At 43.4% G+C, this 20,096-nt stretch overlaps 1 non-coding gene and 1 pseudogene across 1 annotated transcript; both read right to left on the minus strand.

The window, feature by feature from the left end:
- Nucleotides 1-1,495: 1,495 nt before the first annotated feature.
- On the minus strand, nucleotides 1,496-1,569 carry TRNAS-GCU (transfer RNA serine (anticodon GCU)). Its single transcript has one exon. It is a non-coding gene; the product is annotated as a tRNA-Ser (tRNA).
- A 480-nt stretch (nucleotides 1,570-2,049) lies between these two features.
- Nucleotides 2,050-19,027, minus strand: LOC117038534 (mitotic spindle assembly checkpoint protein MAD2A-like; annotated as a pseudogene).
- Between the last annotated feature and the right edge of the window lie 1,069 nt (nucleotides 19,028-20,096).

The raw sequence follows: 20,096 nt of genomic DNA on the forward strand, positions 1-20,096 counted from the left end.
ATAACCATAAACTATAACCAAAACCACATAGCCATACACCATAAACGTAATCCACAATCAATCCCATAAACCATATAACACACATGTAGCCATAAACAACACAAATACACCAGAACCAAACTGTAACCCATAATCTTAGCCTTAACCCCTAACTCAGCAGCACACTCCCCCTCAGCCCCAACCCTAGCCTGTGGGGCACTAATAGCCCCTAACCAGTCAAATCAGAAGTAGGTCACAAAAACAGAACATACAGATCTATGTCCCTTATAGAGATGTAATAACGTTCCATGAAACAGGACTATGAAACCAACTGCACACTAAAATAATCATGCACCGTAAGCAACTGTGTTTACGCCAGAAACTCACAGGTTATTCAACGAACTGAAATCAACCACGGAATACCCAACAACAGTATGAAGGAAAAACACATGATCACAAAAAGCTTTTCACAAAACCCAATGCTATTTCATGATTTAAACACTCAAGAAAGTAGGGATAAAAGGAAGTTTCTTCAGTGTGATCAAGAACATTAGGCGATACTGAAGCAAGTTGCTTCATGGCTCATTGTTTAAGATGACAGGTCTACTCCTGAAATCCAGAACAAAACCAGGATGCTGGCTTTCACCACTGTCATTCAATAACATACCGGAAGCTCGATACAGAGCAATTAGGAAACGAATGAGCGGCTTCCTGTGAAAGGGAAAACTGAAACTGTCTATTCACAGATGACACGTCACATCTTACATACATAACTTCCCAAAGAATCAACAAAAAATTATTACTAGTAAAGTAATTCAAAGTTAAATGACAAAATATCAATACACAGAAATCTGTTTTATTTGTATACACTAGCAAGGAATAATCTAAAAAAGAATTTAAGAAAACAATTCCATTTTAAATAACATCAACGTTGATAAAATACTTAGGAATAGTGCAAGGCTTCTACACTGAAAATGACAAAACATAATGTCTTTCTTTGCTGAAAGAAATTAAAGAAACCTACCTAAATAAACGTGAGGCCATCCCATGGTGATGGAAATTGTTAGGACGGCAACAGAACAGACGGCAACAGACCAGACGCGATGTAAGGATTCAGTGTCATTCCTGTGAAAAGGCCCCAAGGCCTTTGTGGAAAAACGCACAAGCTGATCCTAATATTCACAGCAAATTTCCAGGGAAGAAAAGAGCCATAAGGATCTTCAAAAACCAAATCAAATCGTAGGCTCACCTTTCCCAAACGTAATTCGTAATTAGTACAAAGCCACAGTAAGGAAAACATGGTGACACTGGCATAAAAGTATACATAGAGATCCATGGAATTGTATTGAGGGCCCAGAAATTAACCCGTCCGTCTAAGTCAGTAGATTTTTTTTAACATACACATTTAATTTATTTATCATTGTCATTTACAGGTTTATTTTATAAAACACAGAAAGACGCTTTTTTCCTATTTTTTCTTTTCCTTTTATTTTGGTAAGGAGGGCGCAGCTCACAGTGGCCCATGTGGGGATTGAACCGGCAACCTTGGTGTTAGCAGCACCACGCTCTAACCAAGTGAGCTAACAGGCCACCCCCAGAAAGACATTTTTAAAAGTGCTCTATGACCGGAATTTAAACACTAGAAATATTAGTTTTGTAAGTGTAATTTGTATAAATTACAATCCAATAATTGGAGACTTTTTTCAGTATGGTTACTATACAAATGAAATAAATGGCAAAAGGACTTAATAGCAATATTTTGTTATCTATGTATTACCAGATACTTTAGGACATAAGTAAACAAAGATTCTGAGTATTCAGACTTCTTTTGTTGTGTTTTATATTTAAATACCTCCCTACCTGTATTCTGAGTCAAGTTACTTGATCAAAAGATGTGATTTGGGATGGCATTTCGTGTGATACCAAAGGTTTTCCTATCTACAGTTACCACCTTCAAGGAATTGACATTACAAGGCCAAAGTAATCTGCTGGGTCCCTTTATTGAACACTGCAAAAAATTGTGGCAACACCCTGGAAAGTCAAACAGATACCCCCAAAATGGGACAGTCATGCACGGTCCTGTAAAGTATGTTAAGTTTTCCCCCATCTAAAAGTTAAGCAATAAAATATATGAACTACAGTTGACCTGGTTTCAGGAGAAGCACATTTGAGGATTTACGTTAGTGTTCTCATCTTCAGTCATTTCCAGGGATTCTGTAGGCCACCATGCTATTTACTCTGGATTGTGGTAGTGAGGCAGGAAGGCAGACTTGCTCACAATTGGTAATCAACTGTAGTCCTGCCTCTTCCCATTTTTCAGGTACAACCTAATATTTTTATAAATCAGTAGATCAAATGAACAAGAAACTTCCAACAGTGGCAAGAATGTCATTGTAGCTGTGAGCTGTCTGAACAGAGAACAAATTTCATTTTGGAGAGCTTTCTGAGCCTTTTCTCTGAGTGTGCTGTCATTTTTGGCAGTCTTATCACAATCAATATCAAATTACCATCTTTTAAGGACCTCACCCCTTTCAATATTTGAGAGGACTGCCACCAGTTTCTGAATTGAACTCTTCTATAACGAAAGTTTTAGTTGTTCCACCACATCATTTAGGTATTTCATGAGTTCAGGATGAGTAGTTACAGGGAAGGTGAGCCCACATTTCGGCATTGGAGTAAAGGTTTCAGGTGAGTAAAGGTTTCAAATATGCCACGCATGTTATATCCTAACAATTTGTTGATGTAAAAACTCAGCCACAGTTTCACCGCTCCCATGCAGGGTGGTGGCTGCAGGGCCATGTCCAGACCCACCAAGGGCAGACAACATGACATTGGGTAAAGAAGGGTTTTCCAACAAATGGTATTGGGCAAATGACCATCCAAATGAAGAGAAATGAAATTGGACCCCAATCTCATACCACACACAAATCTTAAAATACATGAAGGGCTTAAATATAGGCAGTAAAAGTATAAACTCTCAAACAAAACATGGAGATACATTTTCATGACCTTGGATTAGCGATGGTTTCTTAGATATGACACCACATACAACAATAAAAGATAAATTGCACTTCCTCAAAATTAAAAACATACATGCATCAAAATAAGCAATCCAGAAAGTGAAAAGACACGCCATAAAATGGAACCAAATAGGTACACATTATATATCTGATAATAGTCTGTTATCCAGGAGACAAAGAACTTTTACAACAGAAGAACAAAAAAAGACAAATGACTAAAATTTTAAAATAGACTTGAATAGAACCTTCTCCAGATGAGACCTGCAAATAGTCAACAAGCACACTAAGATTTTAAAAATCATTAGTGATGATGCAAATGCAAATGAAAACCACAGTGTGAACCCCCTCACATGTACCAGAAGGGTATAATCCAGAAACTAAAACTAACAAATGGCAGCAACAATGTAGAGAAATTAGAACCCTTAAACATTGAACGTGAAAAATCACAATGGTGTGGCCTCTGCATACAACACTTTGAAATTTCCACCCCACAAAAAAATGCCCACGTGGCTCAACAGATCCACTTCTAGAAATACACCCCCAAAATTGAAAACAGGTGTTAAAGGCTGATACGTGAATCCACAGAAGTGCTGTTCACAATAGCAGAGACGTAAACGATTCGAATGTCCATCTGAATCAGCAGTGAAAACTAAGTGACCAATCGTGCAGCTACACCAGGATTCTTTATCTTGATGCAATTATGAACTGATTTCATAATTTCTAGAAATACGTTTCCTCTTAGCACAAAAATTTTAATGTGGCAGAAGACATGTTTACTAATACACCCCAAAACATTTAGTTCATCTACAATAAATAGCAAAGAGTTGATAAATCAATGTTCAGTAATTAGTGTTTCATTATTCTCCTATTTGGAAATGCTCTAGACGTTCAATAACTATGCCTCATTTAATTTATATAATAAAACTTTAAAATTTCCAATTACCAAAGACACCTAGAAAATCTTTTCAATGTATATATATGATGCAATTATCACTTAAAAGTTTACCTAAATACCTTTTATTTTAATTGTACCTATTTTATATAGTAGTGAAAACTTTGAGATTTCAAAGTCAGTAATTACCAAAGCTATTTTCTTGACATATTTTTTAACAGATAATTAATTTTTATAAACCCAGTTAGAAAAAATTGTCATGCTGATAATTTTCAAACGCATGACTGTGTAATCAAACCAAACTAAAAGCAGCTTTAACATCAAATATTTCACCAGATCATAAAGTATTTGGGTTAGTTTGTATTTTATTTCTTACTTTATATAAGCATTTAATTTGTTCAAACCAATCAAATATCACAAACTGGTAACACCATCCAGAGCTACAAAACATCTGACCACAATCAAACACCATTTCAGACAGAGATCACAAATTAACAGAATTGGTAATAACTATAGAGAACACAATGAGATGTTTTACCAAGAAAACAGCTGGTTGTTACAAGAGCTCTATAACACATTTTAGGAGCTTTTCCCCATTCCAAGGACCCATCGTCTGTACATGGACAGTGAGGTCTAAATAGTGAGACACACCAAGCAGTCTCTTTACAGCTCAGGCCAGGAAGCCAGAGGCCCCTCCACACAGAGTGCAGAGGAAGCAGCCCTCCCACAGCCAAAGCATCACCCCCAAAGACAGTCAGAGAAAGCACAGACCTTCCTCACACAGGCAGTGGGGGTGTGACAGGGTGTCTCAGGTCTCCCACAAAATGTGAGGCATCTCCAGCCCCAAACCCACTAATCTGTGACCCCGAGCAGGTGCTACTGGACCGGGATCTGACCAGCACTAACGGGTAAGGAAGGCTGGGGAGACAGATGCCCCTTATGGGCAGAGGCCCCTCAGGACACACTCCCCTGGGAGCTGGCACAGCCAGGCAGAGGCGCACGGGGAACCCCAGCTTCTCCCATTGGCCACTAGGTGCGTTGGAGTAAGTGCACCTGGCCGATGGTGGGGACCGGAGAGGATTACCTTCCTGGGTCACAAAGCCAAGTTCCCGGGACTCAGACTCCGCAGACTTCGGTCTGGAGAGAGCCACTTAACTCCCCAGCCTGTGGGGCCGGCTCCAAGGACAGGCTTACGGGAGCCTGTGCCTGTGTTCTGTCCCCGTGGTAGCTCCTCCTTAGGGCAAAGGACACGCAAAATACACGCACAGGAAAAAAGGAACATCTCTGGGAAAAAAGAATAAAGAAGACTCTAGATTCTCTAGGTGCAAGAAGTTAGCTTCACAAATATTTCTGTCAATGTAAATTCAGAAAGGTGACAAGGCCTCACACCCTTTCTAACTTCTACCCAACTGCAGACAGAGACCAGGAATTGTAATACACGTGCACGTAGGATTCACAGAAGCATGACATTTCTGAAGACAGTGAGAAGAAATAAGGTAAATATGGCATTTCAGACAAGGGTGGCAGTTGGCTCTTAGGCTTTAGGTGTAAAAATGGGAGATTTACAGGTAATTCAGGGAAAGCTCAACACACGTGGCAGGTCAAGTTTTGTGAGGCTCCTGCATGGAGTCTTCCTGTCTACTGCTAAGGGGATTGTGCTCAGGGTTTTATTTGTGCTTCACAGTCTTTAAGGAGGCAGGAAAAGGGGAGCCAGGCTGGATGAGGGAGGCTTGTATTGTTAAAACTGTCCCTTTTGAAATTTTTATGTTGTTTACCTCAGCGGGCCTGGGGCAGTTGGGGGCTGTGTGTCCATTTCAGATGTACCCCGCAGGGGGTCGGGGGGGGGGAGATTCTGGGACTTTCTCACTTCTATCAGACTGAAAAATCAGCTTCCATTTTTCTCAAGTTCCTGATAGGTTATTAAATCCTTTAAAGCTGTTTTCAACATACCAATTCGCATAATCTTATATATATATAAGTTTTTTTTTAATATTTACACTTCTCTTGATTTTCCCTTATGCCTTTTTCAAACCTAATGTTGATATTAGCTTCTGTAAGACCCAGGAAGCTGAATAACTAAATCAAAAGCTTAAGAATAGTTAAATTTCCTTGTATCCTTTTATATTAAACATGTGGTCTTTCTTTAGGGTCCAATAAAACAGCTGTTTCTCATGAACGTTCTCCAACACATTTTCAGGTTTTGAAGTTTTTCGAATTCTGAGGATCCATAGTCTGGCTACTGATGGTAGGATTTTAATAGCTACTCAAAGCAAAAAGCCTTTTTACAGCTTAACCAAGGAAGCCAAAGACTTTCTGTCTGGTATTTCCTTGTCGGAACAAATGACACAAGAGACGTAGACACCAAAAAAATGACCACCTCTGGGAGGAAAGATTCAATAAAGAAAACCTGTGAGTCGCTACTCACGAGAAGCTAGCTTCACAAACATTTTTCCTGACAGTCCACATGTAGAAGAGAGGAAAAGGACACGTAGTACTTTTAAGTTCTCCACAACCCCACAGAAATAGACCAGGAAGGCTGGCAGGGTGAACAAAAACACCGCTCACCTCTACGTGCAGAGGTCCTTGAGTCTCAGATACAGCAGTTTCCAGGAGCTGGCAGTGCCCCAGCCAGTAATTCTCCTCGCTGACTCCCCAATCCTGTGGGGGCTTAAAAAATTAATTATTTTGCTCTCACCTTTTAAGTGTGTTGTGGGAGAGTGGGTAGGCATTCCAGGATGTAGGAACAAAGCCTCGTGAACAAAGCCACGCAGGCCAAGCATTTATTAAAAGAAAATATAGTCCCAAAATGCAGTACATAAATGCAGGAAGAAAGTGACTGCAGCTGAGCAAAGAAAATTTAGGATTATATTTGAATGAGGGCGCCAAATATTCAAGGGTGGAGTCACAGGTCACATCTAGGCGTCTCCAGTGTGTTCCCAGGGTGTGTCTTTGTTGACGACTCCCTCCTATCTGAGGAGGGGTTCCCTAGTAGGAACTGTCACCGGGACACAAGGGGTGGAGAGTTTTCCCTGACCGCAATGCTAATAGGATCATAACCCATTACAATTAGCTGTATCTGTAGCGTTTCTTAGGCGTTTTCCCTGCCTATAATGCTAATAGTTTTGTAATCCATTACAGTTAACTATGGCTGCACCTTTTCTTAGGAATGCTCTCTCTTTCCTTTGTTTCATCTCACATCTTCCTTCCTGTCCTCCCCCCTCTCCCAGTGGCCCTGTTCTCTCTGCCTAAGGTAACAACTTCTTATAGCTGAACTAATCATCAAATTAACAGAACCAGATTAATACATAAAATCGAATTTTAACATATGCGCATGGGGAATTCACTTGCACATGAAAATTTCAAGGACAGTGAGGTAAGTAAGATTGGGTGTTTTGCAGGTAGTTTAGGAAGAGTGGCACACTCACCGAAGGGTAAATTGTTAGGCAACCCAGGACATAAAGGGACATGGGGGAAGGGTGGTCAGCAAGCTCCACCAGGCCTCTTCCCGCCTCATGCTAAGGAGTTCATGCCAAGGCTCCCTTCCTAAAGTAGGTCTTTCTATGTGAATCTCTTTGGGAGGAAAGGGGGAGGGTCAAAGGCTGTTTCTGAGTCTTTGGTTTCCTAACTACCAGCGTAAAGTCAGTTTGCCCGAGGCAAAATTTTTGGTGCTATTCATTCCCGCCTTTGAAACTAATAAAAGTTTCACATCCAGCAGTTACATTGGTCGATTGTTCCATATTTCACTGATCTAATCGTTCAGGCCTGAGAATCTGTACTCCCAAATCTCACCTTTTATTAAATATCCCATTACTTGTTTATGTGGGGGAGGAAGAAACATTCCTCTACCCTCCAGGTTCTTCTGGCTGCTCCAATAATCAAACAGACATGAGACAGATTAGAAGAGAATATAAGCAGATTTCATATATACATATGGGAAGCCCACACACAGGAGAGAGTCAGAGACCCAAGATGCAGGAGAGGGAGAGAGATAGAAAGGGAACGTGGGTAGATAAGACATCCTGAGCTAGAGACAAAGGAAGCTCCCTAGTCAGACAAAGACGGCTGTTGACAGAAACTGGAGGTCAGACAAGGACAGAAATAGATGGAGAATGTGGGGTGTGAGGTGTGGGGTGCTGAGCTGCCGCCAGCTCAAGGTTGCTGACTGTGTACGTGGCCTAGGGGTTTGGGATCTCTTGGGGTTCGTTGACTGACTCCGCACTGTGTTCCCAGGTATTCCACGTAAGCCTTTAGGCCCCCAGGACTGAAGTTCCCACACCAGGCCAGTCCTGTGGACCCGAGTGGCCCCAGCCTTGGACAAGACACCTGATGCCAGGGACCCTACCCCAAACCACCAGACAGGTCCAGCTACCACAGCTGTGCTGGGGGGAGGCTCTTTCAGCAAAGCTGCTGGAGGAGCCTGGTGTTCATCTCCCCCTGCAAATGCTGCACCTGGAGTGGAGGCCCCAAGGCCCCTTCAGCCCCAGCGCCCAGGCCAGAGCCTGGGATCCCACCACAGCCTGCCTCCCCAGCTCTCCCTGGGGCTACAGTCTTGTCCCTGCAGGCCTCCCTGGGGCCTTTCCTTAGCCAGGCTTTCAGCTGTCAGACCTGGGTTCCTTTTGAGTGGTCCCCCTGGGCTGCCTCTCTTATATGAAAAATAAATCTTTGGTTTGCAGTCCACTGCCCCCAGTTGTGGTGACTTACAGAGGCTCTCTAGCACACTGGGAGTTAAAAAAACGGCTCTGGGGAAGGTCAGGAGCCAGAGAGGAGGGTGGCACAAGGCAGCATAGGTAAGAGCTAGGTAAGGGAAGGTAGTTAATTGAGGTATGCAAAGCCCAGTGCCAGGTTTCACCTCTAGGACTCTACATTCCTGCAGGCAGCTGCCAGGGCACAGATGACTACACCTGGGGCACAGCCCTGGGTCTGACACCTTGGCTCAGAAGACTGAAATGAAGAGCCTTTCCCGACCTCCACTCAGGTGTCATTCCTTAGATGCACACAAGATGGCAGCAGACAATACCTTTTCCACGTGACATGCCAAACAGGTATTATTCTTAAAACTCACAGGAGATGGCAGCAGAAAAGAGCGTTTCCTTGCTCATTGTGAGAATCCAGGCCCCTGGGACTAAGCTCACTGAGAAATAGTTCCAGGCCCTTCACAGGCCTCATCTCACCCTCTGCTCCCGTTTTCCAGATGCGGCAGAGACCATTACTAACTCCATTTCACAGATAGTTAAAATGAAGACAGATTCTAACTAACACAGTTCTGAGCCCAGAACCGAGGCCCAAATGGGCCAACATGGGCCAGTGAGCTTGCACCCATGGGTTCTGGATAAACAGAGTGACCCAAACAGTCCTTGCAGCGTTGGGTAGAATCTTGGTCATTTTATTGAGCAAAATCTGCAGCACCCGGGCACGAAATATGTCCCACCCACCACACTGGCAGAAAATGTCACACCCACCATCACCCATGTGCCAAGAAATGTGTCTTTGTTGTCCAATAACTACCGTCTCACCTTCCTTTTTGCTGAAAGATCACTATGTGTTTACTTATTGCTTATCTGTAAATTTATGACACCTCGCCATTACATATTCACTGGATGAATGTTGATTTCTTCATCGATTTAGTCAATACTTGACAAATAGTTATCGAATGCCAAGCGACGATTATTAGGCACAGAGAATACATCGGTAACTGAGATTCCTTGTGATGAATTCATTGAGGCAGGGGAACACATAATAAACGACATAGATGCTGATTTTTTTAAAGGTGACAAGTACTATGGAAAAACTAAAAATAACAAGGTTAAGGGGATTGGCAGTGCCAATGGAGTAGCTCCCACCTTAAATAGAGCAGTGTCTTAGGTTCTTAAACCGGCTGTAACTGCAGTGTGTTTACACTTTAAGTGTGGGCTTGAAAAACAAATGTATTGTCTCACAGTTCTAGAAGCTACACGCCCAGAATCAAGGTACTGGTACCATTGGTTCCTTCTGAGGGCTGTGAGCGAAGGATGTGTCACAGGCCTGTCTCCTGACTTGTATGCCTGTCTCCTATCTGTGTCTTCACATCATCTTTATATGTGTCTGTGTCCACATTTCCCCTTTTTAAAAAAAATAAGGACAACAGAGATATTGGATCGGTGCTCTCTCTAATGACTTCACTTTAACCTGATTACCTCTGTAAAGACTCTTTCTCCAAAAAATTCCACATAACTTCAAAGGTAAGTTTTGGGAGGGCACAGTTCAATACACACCAGGCGGTCAGGGTAGAATTCATTTATGTGTAAGGTGATACCCCCTACATCTAATCCTTTTCCATAGGGCTGTGTGATGAGGGAGCTTTCTCACTAAAACTATCTAAATGTAATTCCTAATGGATGGAGCCAACAGCAGTTGGCTTTTCAAACCGATTGAAGCCCCAAATCGGTGGAATCCCTATTCCCTTGCCATCCATCTCTTAAATTCATCTCATCCTTGGAGAAACTTGCCAACGGCAACCAATAGCTACTTATACACACCATTGCTTTGTTTTCACCTGATTCCTGTGCAGCTGCAGAGACACTGGCAACAGAGTTTACAACTTAGCTAAGAACAAAGTTTAGTGAATCAGTGTGTGCTTAATGAATGGGTGAATGTGAAGAAGATACTTTGACTCCCCGGGGAGCCTCCAGCTTTGGAGACTGTGGTGCTGGGTCTTTACCTCCTCAGGGCTTTCCCATCCTCCGAGGACACTGCCAAGATCCTCAGCAGATGTGGAGGAAAGAAGCAGTTGCAGAAAACAGTGCAGCCTCTGGATTCTGGAGCCAAAGTGATGTGGATTTGAACCGTGGCTCCTCTACTTCTCATTGTGCAACCTGGGACAGGTCACTCTGAGCTCATGACGTGGAAGGAAGTTAATACATATGAACAGATTTACTGTGAAATGGAAACGAGATGGTGCATGTAACACATGACTTTCTTAACATAATTACTGCCTTCCCTTGAAATTCTCACTTCAATTTAGTAGCTGTGTCATTTTAAGTTATTACATCAACACGATGACAGAGGAAAACAGAGGACAATATTCAAAGGAGGTCTGAGTGATTTTGTCTCTGGAGAGAATAACACTGGTAGGGCATATTTACTTTTTAGATTAGAAGAGCTAATTTTATAAGCCGTCTGCCATGTGTCAGGCATTATCGCATAGAGATCAGCGGCACACTTGCTATTTTATAATTGAAGCTCCACCATTACTAGCTGTGTGAAATTGGGCAAATTACTTAATAATTCCAAACTCTAGTTCCCTTAACTACAGGAGGCAGAATACTATGGTCCTCATAGATAGAAATAATCTAGCACATTACAGGGCTCAGCAGATTGGATACCTCACAGTCAGCTGTCTGTAGTTGATATCAAATAGGAACTTGATCACAGTTTTGCCGCTCCTGTGCAGGGTGGTGCCTCACTCCCGGGAGAGCGCCAGGGCCAGGGCCAGACAGGGCCAGACAGGGTGCGCCCGTTCACAGAGGGCGGCCACAGGGCTCACACCAGCTCCCCACCATCTAAGTCCATTGATTTCTGATACATGACAGACAACATGACATTGGGTAAAGAAGGGTCTTTCCAATAAATGGTGCGGGGCAACTGGCCATCCACATGAAGAGAAATAAAATTGGACCCTAGCCTCTCACCACAGAAAAATTAACTAAAAATTGATGAAGGGCTTCAATATAGGAGGTAAAAGTATAAACTATCGAACAAAACATGGAGATACATTTTTATGACCTTGGATTAGCAATGGTTTCTTAGAATTCACACAACATACAAGCAGCAACAAAAACATAGACCAATTGGCTGTCCTCAAAATTAAAAAATAAGTGCATCGAAAGGTGCTACCCGGAAAGTGAAAAATTAGTCCATAAAATGGAAGAAAATAGGTACACATTATATATCTGATAAAAGTCTGTTATCCACAGTAAATAAAGAACTTTTACAACTCACGAATAAAAAGACAAGCAACTAAAATTTTAAAATAAACTAATAGAACCTTCTCCAGATGAGACATACAAGTGGTCAACAAGCACAGTAAGATGTTAAACATCCTTAGTCATGATGGAAAAGCAAATTAAAACCACAGTGTGATACCCCCTCTCAAACACTACCATCGCTATAAATCCAGAAAACTAAAACTGACAAGGGCAGCAACAATGTAGAGAAATTAGAACCCTAAAACATTGCTTGAAAAAAATTAAAATGGTGTGGCCACTGCATACAATTTTGAAATTTGAAATTTCCACCGCACCAAAAAAAAAAAAAAAAAAAAAATCAGTGTGGTTCAATAAATCCACTTCTAGGAATATACCCCCCAGACACACATTGAAAACAGGGGTGAAAAGTTAATACCTGAATCTGTAGCAATGCTGTCCACAACAGCAAAGACACGGAAACAATCCAAATGTCCATCTTAATCTGTAATGAAAACTAAGCAAGTAATTGTGCAGTGACACCAGGATTCTTTACATTGATATAATTATGAGCATATTTAATAATTTCTAGAAATACATTTCCCCATAGCACACAAAAAATTGAAATGTGGCAGAAGACATGTTTACTAATACACCCAAATATATTTAGTTCCTCTACAATAGTAAAAAGTTGATAAATTTATGTTCAGTAATTAGTGTTTCATGATTCTCCTATTTGAAAATGGTCTAGACATGCAATAAATATCCATCACTGAATTTTGATAACAAAACATTAAAGTTTCAAATTACCAAAGATACCTAGAAAATCTTTTCAATGTATATATATAATATAATTATCACTAAAAAGTTTACCTAAATATCTTTTATTTTAATTGTATGTATTTCATATATTAGTTAAAACTTAGATATTTCAAAGTCAATTATTACCGAAGCTATTTTCTTGACACAGTTTATAACATGAATAACAAACTTAGTTTTATAAACCCAGTTAAAAAAATGTATTTTAGGTTAATAATTATCAAAGACATGACTGTGTAATGAAACCAAGCTAAAACCAGCTTTAATATCAAATATTTCACCAGATCATCGGATTCTGAATAGCGTTTGGGTTAGTGTGTATTTTATTCCTTAGTTTATATAAGCATTTAACTTGTTCAAGCCAATCAAATATCACAAACTGGTAACACCATCCAGAGCTACAAAACATCTTACCACACACAAACACAAACTGGTTTCACACAGAGATCACAAATTAACAGAATTGGTAATAGCTATAGAGAACATACAAGATGTTTTACCAAGAAAACAGCTGGTTGTTACAAGAGCTCTATAACACATTTTAGGAGCTTTTCCCCATTCCAAGGACCCATCGTCTGTACATGGACAGTGAGGTCTAAATAGTGAGACACACCAAGCAGTCTCTTTACAGCTCAGGCCAGGAAGCCAGAGGCCCCTCCACACAGAGTGCAGAGGAAGCAGCCCTCCCACAGCCAAAGCATCACCCCCAAAGACAGTCAGAGAAAGCACAGACCTTCCTCACACAGGCAGTGGGGGTGGTGGGGTGGACAGGGTGTCTCAGGTCTCCCACAAAATGTGAGGCATCTCCAGCCCCAAACCCACTAATCTGTGACCCCGAGCAGGTGCTACTGGACCGGGATCTGACCAGCACTAACGGGTAAGGAAGGCTGGGGAGACAGATGCCCCTTATGGGCAGAGGCCCCTCAGGACACACTCCCCTGGGAGCTGGCACAGCCAGGCAGAGGCGCACGGGGAACCCCAGCTTCTCCCATTGGCCACCAGGTGCGATGGAGTAAGTGCACCTGGCCGATGGTGGGGACCGGAGAGGATTACCTTCCTGGGTCACAAAGCCAAGCTCCCGGGACTCAGACTCCGCAGACTTCGGTCTGGAGAGAGCCACTTAACTCCCCAGCCTGTGGGGCCGGCTCCAAGGACAGGCTTACGGGAGCCTGTGCCTGTGTTCTGTCCCCGTGGTAGTTCCTTCTTAGGGCAAAGGACATGCAAGACACAGACACAAGAAACAAAGAACATCTCTAGGAGGAAAGAATAAAGAAAACCCTAGAGTCTCTAGGTGCAGGAGGTAGCTGCACAGATATTTTTTCTGCAGATCTAAATTCAGAAAGCAGACAAAGGCCTCGCACCCCTGCTGACTTCTGCCCAACTGCTGACAGAGACCAGGAATTGTAATACATGAGCACCTAGAATTCACACACACACACAAATTTCCAAAGACAGTGAGGAGAAATCAGGTAAAGATGACATTTTAGACAAGGGTGGCAGTTGGCTCTTAGGCTTTAAATGTAAAAATGGGAGATTTACAGGTAATTCAGGAAAAGCTCAACACACGTGGCAGATAAAGTTTTGTGAGGCTCCTGCATGGAGTCTTCCTGTCTACTGCTAAGGGGATTGTGCTCAGGGTTTTATTTGTGCTTCACAGTCTTTAAGGAGGCAGGAAAAGGGGAGCCAGGCTGGAAGAGGGAGGCTTGTATTGTTAAAACTGCCCCTTTTGAAATTTTTATTTTATTTACCTCAGCGGGCCTAGGGCAGTTGGGGGCTGTGTGTCCATTTCAGATCTACTTGGCAGAGAGCCCAGGGGTGATGGTGAGACTTTCTCACTTCTACCAGACTGCAAAATCAGCTTCCATTTTTCTCAAGTTTCTGACTGGTTATTAAATCCTTTAAAGCTGGTTTCAATATACCAGTTCTCAAAATCTTATATCTCCATAAAGATTTTTAACATTTACACATCTCTTGATTTTCTCTTCTGCCTTTTTTAAATCTAATGTTGATATTAGCATCTATTAAGACCCAAGAAGCTGAAGAACTAATTCAAAAGCTTAAGAATAGTTAAATTTCCTTGTATCCGTTTGTACTAAACATGTGGTCTATCTCTAGGTTCCAAAAAAACAGCTTTGTTATGAGAGTTCTCTAACACATTTTCCAATTTAGAAGTTTTTCTAATTCAAAGGATCCATACTCTGGCCACTGATGGTAGGATTTTAATAGCTACTCAAACCAAAAAGCCTTTTTACAGCTTAACCAAGGAAGCCAAAGTCTTTCTGTCACTGTGGTATTTCCTTGTCAGGACAAACGACACAAGAGACATAGAGACACAAAAAATGACCATCTCTGGCAGGGAAATTTCAATAAAGAAAACCTGTGAGTCGCTATTCTCGAGAAGCTAGATTCACAAATATATTTTCCTGCCAGTCTACATGTAGAGAAGGGGAAAAGGACATGCAGCACTTCTAAATTCTCTCAAACCCTGCAGAAATACGCCAGAGAGGCTCACAGGGTGAACAAAAACACCGCTTACCTCTGCTGGCTGATGTCCTTGTCAGCTGCAGCGGCTGCCGGGAGCCACCAGTGCCCCGGCCAGTAATTCTCCTCGCAGGCTCCCCCAATACTGTGGGGGCTTAACAATCATTTCTTTTGCTCTAACCTAGTAAGTGTGTTATCGGAGAGCAGGTCAGAGTCATCACAGGAAGGAATTCCAGGAGGTAGGAACAACTCGTTGTGAACAAAGGCAAGCAGGCTGAGGATTTACTTTTAAAAAGAAAATATATTCCCAAAATGCAGGAGTGCACAGGCTCAGGAGGAGAGCGACTGTGCTGAAACAAAGAAAATTTAGGATGATATTTGAATGGGGGTGCGAAACACTCAGGAGTGGAGTCACAGGTGAGCCCAGGGCATTTCCGGGGCGTTCCCAGGGTGGGTCTCTGCTGACCACTCCCTCCCACCAGGAAGAGGCATTTCCTTGTGGGAACTGTCCTGAGGACACAGGGGGGGAGGTTTTTCCCAGCCTGCAATGCTGACAGTGTTATAACCCTGTACAATTAGCTGTAGCTGTAGCATTTCTGAGGAGTGATCTCATCTCTCTTGTCTTTGTTTCACCTCCCATCTTCCTTCTTTTCCTCCCGTCTGTCCCTGAGGCACTGTTCTCTCTGCCTATAAGAACAACTTCTTCTAGCTGAGCTAATCATCAAATTAAGAATCCGATTAATAAGATAAAATCGAATTTTAACCTACGCGCATGGGGAATTCACATATGCCAGTCGTCTAAAAGTACAACAGCTGCAATTACGTACAGTTCATAATACTCGATAGTAATAAATGGTCATGTTCATGGTTAATGTATTGATTTCAATGTTATCCTTATTTTTATGATAGTTGGGCCTTTATGCACCTTACTTTAGTAAATGTGTGCTTGTTCGAAAGGTCCTATAAATTGAATGAACACCCACTAATGTGAGATACAAGTCATCCCACTCAGCAAGGTAATTTTTTCAGGGGATATTGTTACAGAAATCTTTTTCATCGCACTGTAGCTCCATGAATATCAGATGTAATGACACGTACAACCTAAATAAGACAGGATAACTGAGAATGTACATATTGTAAAAATACGCATTGTAGTGCAGGGGATCCTGCGGACTACGCCAAGTGTCATGCAGGGCTTCAGGCCGGGTCTGTGGGGTCTCTGGTCCCGCTCCCCACACAAGAACGCAGGACATGGCTAGGCCAAACAGGAACACCCACGGAGCCATAGGTAGGGGAGTCATACCACTATACTCTCACTGGCGGCTAGATTGAAGACACAGGAACCAGGAGCAACACAATTCTCAACCCTCACTGCGCCACTTGCAGACTCAGCCACCATCTTCTTGCTAGCTTCCCTTTTTCTGCTAGCCTAGCCACAGCAGTTATATTCATGGCCAATGGCTCACTGGTTACAGCTGACGGCCAACTAGCCACAGCTGCTGGCCATTTGATCGCAGTCGATGGCCATTTACTACCTGAGCCAGCACCTTTCTATGTGAGGCCGAGAGCCTGGAAACTGCTTTTTGGGGCTCTGTCCCCACACACATATTTCCAAAGTTAGCCATGTGGACAGATAGGTGTCGTGGCGTGGAATTTACGAAAGGTGAAAGCATTCACAGACTCCACAGAGGAAGTTTTTACGACAGTTAGGGCAGAGAGAGAATGCCCATGGCAGTGTCCAACAAGGACGGCTGCCTCTGGTAGGAAGGAGAGAAACATGGGCGAGGGGTGGGGTGTGGGGGAGGGGGAGTCACCGGGGCGGAGTCCAGTGTCTGAGGGTGGACAGCGGCACCTAACTCCAGGTTAGCTTTCTCTTACGCAGGAAAGGAGGAGTCGGTCAAGCAGGTTGGAGGGCTGACAATCTTCCTGGGTCTGGTCTATTTGAAGACGATGTTATGTCCGGACTCCAAACTAGGACTCAGCCATAGCAGCCTGGGACTCGAATGCATCACCAGTAAACAACTGCATGAAGTTGTAAATTGGATTCCAGTGTCCGGGTACCTGAGGATTAAGAAATTGCTCTTTCCCAGGTTAGGATGTTAGTTAACGAGGTATGGGGTTACTTGAGAAAGGGAACAAACAGTTAATCATTGAGGGGAGAAACAGAGAGAAAACAGCTGAGTATCAGGATGGATCAGTAACTAGGTTTAATTACAGGAGGCTAGATAGCGAGCTATGGGTGAGTCACACTGCAAACTAGCTACGTCTAACTGTGTTATTGCTTCCCTGGATCTCACCCTTACAATAGAGGCATGCAGTGGGAGGAGTGGGTGATGGGATGTTTGCAGACCCCGGCCCCATACGCAGTAACACTGCCTGGTGCTTTCATTATAGTCAATGAGTTCCAGTCACTGCTGCCAGTATCCCACACACAGCTCAGTGCACAGGGGGCAAATAGGACCCAATGCCTGTGCTCTGTAAAATGCTCTGTGGTCTTTCTGGGACTCCCATGGAAACTGTCACTGATGAACCCCATGCAGGGAGCAGGAAGCATGGGTGGTTTATTCTTTTTGGACTTGGAAAATGTTAAACTTGTAATATTAATATCTGTGAACAGAATGTCTGCTTTTACTATGTTTTCTTGGCAACTGACGTGTACTTAGTGTGGGCATTGAAATGGTGGTCTGACCTCTCAGTGATAACTGAGATACTCTTAAGAAAGGGGAAAGTTTTTAAAAACATTTTAGTTACACACTTAACATAAAACGTGGCTCATCTACGGCTTTAAGTCAAAAGGTAGAGAAAGGGCATCTGAATTTTAATGCTTTTAGTTTCAGGATTCTGCAGTTTCGACCGCTGTCCTAACAGCGTAAAACTGACACAACCGCTGGTGTATTTCACAGAGCAGACACCAGTGTGAGCTCTCAGCTCAGAGAATATCCAGACCAGAAGAAACGTCGCTCTTTTTCTCTGGGCCTTTGGAGAACCTAGACCAAAATGACGACTCATTCAAGGTTCCTGCTGAGCAGTGGGGTTTTTCTGTTACTGTCCAGAGAACAGCACTGTCAGGACTTCCTGACACTGTAACACACGGGGTACACCAGCAGCAGCCTCGTTCATCCAACATCTACTCTGTCTCTTGATGGCATCCTTTTCTCTTCCGAAGCATTTGATCTCATGGTGTTTTTCATAGTGTTAGTTCATGTTCAGGGATGTTAACTGTTTAAGGGTTCAGGGGTTTACAGTTGAGGGTTGGAGGCAGGGGGTTAGAAGTCAGGGTCAGGGTTGGAGACTAGGGTCCAGGGCCCCTGGTAAGGGGTCCTGCTCAGGCCCTGGTGTCTGGCTATGTGGGGCAAGGCTCCATTTAGAGGCCTGGATCTGGGGTCCATGGTCCAGCTCTGGTGTCTTCTCTCATCTGAACACAGGTGAGTACACATGTGAGTACTTTCTCCAAACCGGTTTCCCTTGCACGTTTCCTCCGGGCCCAATTGAAGTGATCACTTCCTGTGGCACCACTTTCTCAGAGAACTAAGTGAGCACGGGGTATGCCTCTGGCGTGAGAGCCAGGGCCAGCCTCGCGAGACAGAGGGCAGCCAGTCTTCACGAGAGCCAGGGTCCCGAGTCTCACGCGAGAGCTGGGGCCAGAGCCGCCGTGATGTCTCTCGCATCCTTGGTGACGTCTGTTGTGAGGGGAACTTGGTGTATCCTGGAGGTGCTGCTGCTTCGGGGACACAAGGGACGTCCTTCTGTGCGTGCTTCGCCTCAGTATCTCCCCGGGAGGCGTGGACAGAGGAGGAGAGGTAGGGAGAATCTTCCTGTGCGCGAACTCTGCTGACGGGTGGGGGAGGGGAGGGGAGGCGTGTCGGCCACAGGAGGACCCAGCAGAGGAAGGACATAGTGGGGGAATCGCTGGTTTTTCTTTGTGGTGTCAGATAGCGTTCAGTGCTGTTGTTTTGCGTACAGCTGTCCAATGTTCCCAGCGTCATTTATGTGGACTCAATTTTAAGCTCCATTCTGCTCTGTTGATCGATGTATTTGGTTTTATGCCAATCCCACCCTGCTTTGGTCACTATAGACTTTTGGGGTCGAGTTATGTGAAAAACCGAAATTAAAAAGCCCGCCGTGTCTCCACATCCCAGGTCACGTGCCCAAGGCACAGTGGCTACTAATATATTCTCCCTCATTGCCTCTAGTTAACAAGGGCCATTAGCTTCACCCCCTTGGGTGAACTGGGTCTGCATAGGTCTTGGCGTCTGTAATGAGCTTGGATGCGTTCTGTTTTTCTGGTGTGGTACTGACATGGTTGTTTCAAGTAGTTTACTTTCCAGTAATTTCAAAAGTCTGGAAAACTTTCCATAGCACTATGGATACTCTTTCTCCACACTCAGATTCTGCAGCTGTCATCGCTTTCCGACATTTCACACCCAGTTCTCCAGTGAGTTTCATCCAAAACAGGTGAGCTTTCCCAGGGACTCACCACATGACTCCCAGTGTGGAAATGGTTATGGCTTCCACATTACAGTCCAATCCATGGCCCCGCTCCAGCCTTCACCACCTGTCCCAACTGTGTGAAAATGTCTCTTTCCATTCTGATGTGACTCTGTTTTTCTGGAACTGTTACTGAGGCTTTCCCTGATTTTCATAAATTTGTAAATAAACTTCAGGAATGAATCCTATCTTGGATGCCTTTCATGCCCAGCTTCTTTCACTTAAGATGTTTTCAATGTCCATCCGTATTCTCACAGGTATCAGTACTTCACTTATTTTTTTATTGTGATTAATTATATGCAGCACAACATTTACCGTTTAAACCATTTGAAGAACATGTTTCTACGGCATTAATGGCGTTTATGGTGTACAAATACCACCAACAACATCCACCTTCAGAATTTCATTTTCCTCTATTAAAACTGTGTCCATAAAGCAATGACTCCACATTCCCATTTCCCCCACAACCCCTGGCAG

This window comes from Rhinolophus ferrumequinum, chromosome 18, assembly GCF_004115265.2.
Source record: "Rhinolophus ferrumequinum isolate MPI-CBG mRhiFer1 chromosome 18, mRhiFer1_v1.p, whole genome shotgun sequence".
NCBI lineage: Eukaryota > Metazoa > Chordata > Mammalia > Chiroptera > Rhinolophidae > Rhinolophus > Rhinolophus ferrumequinum.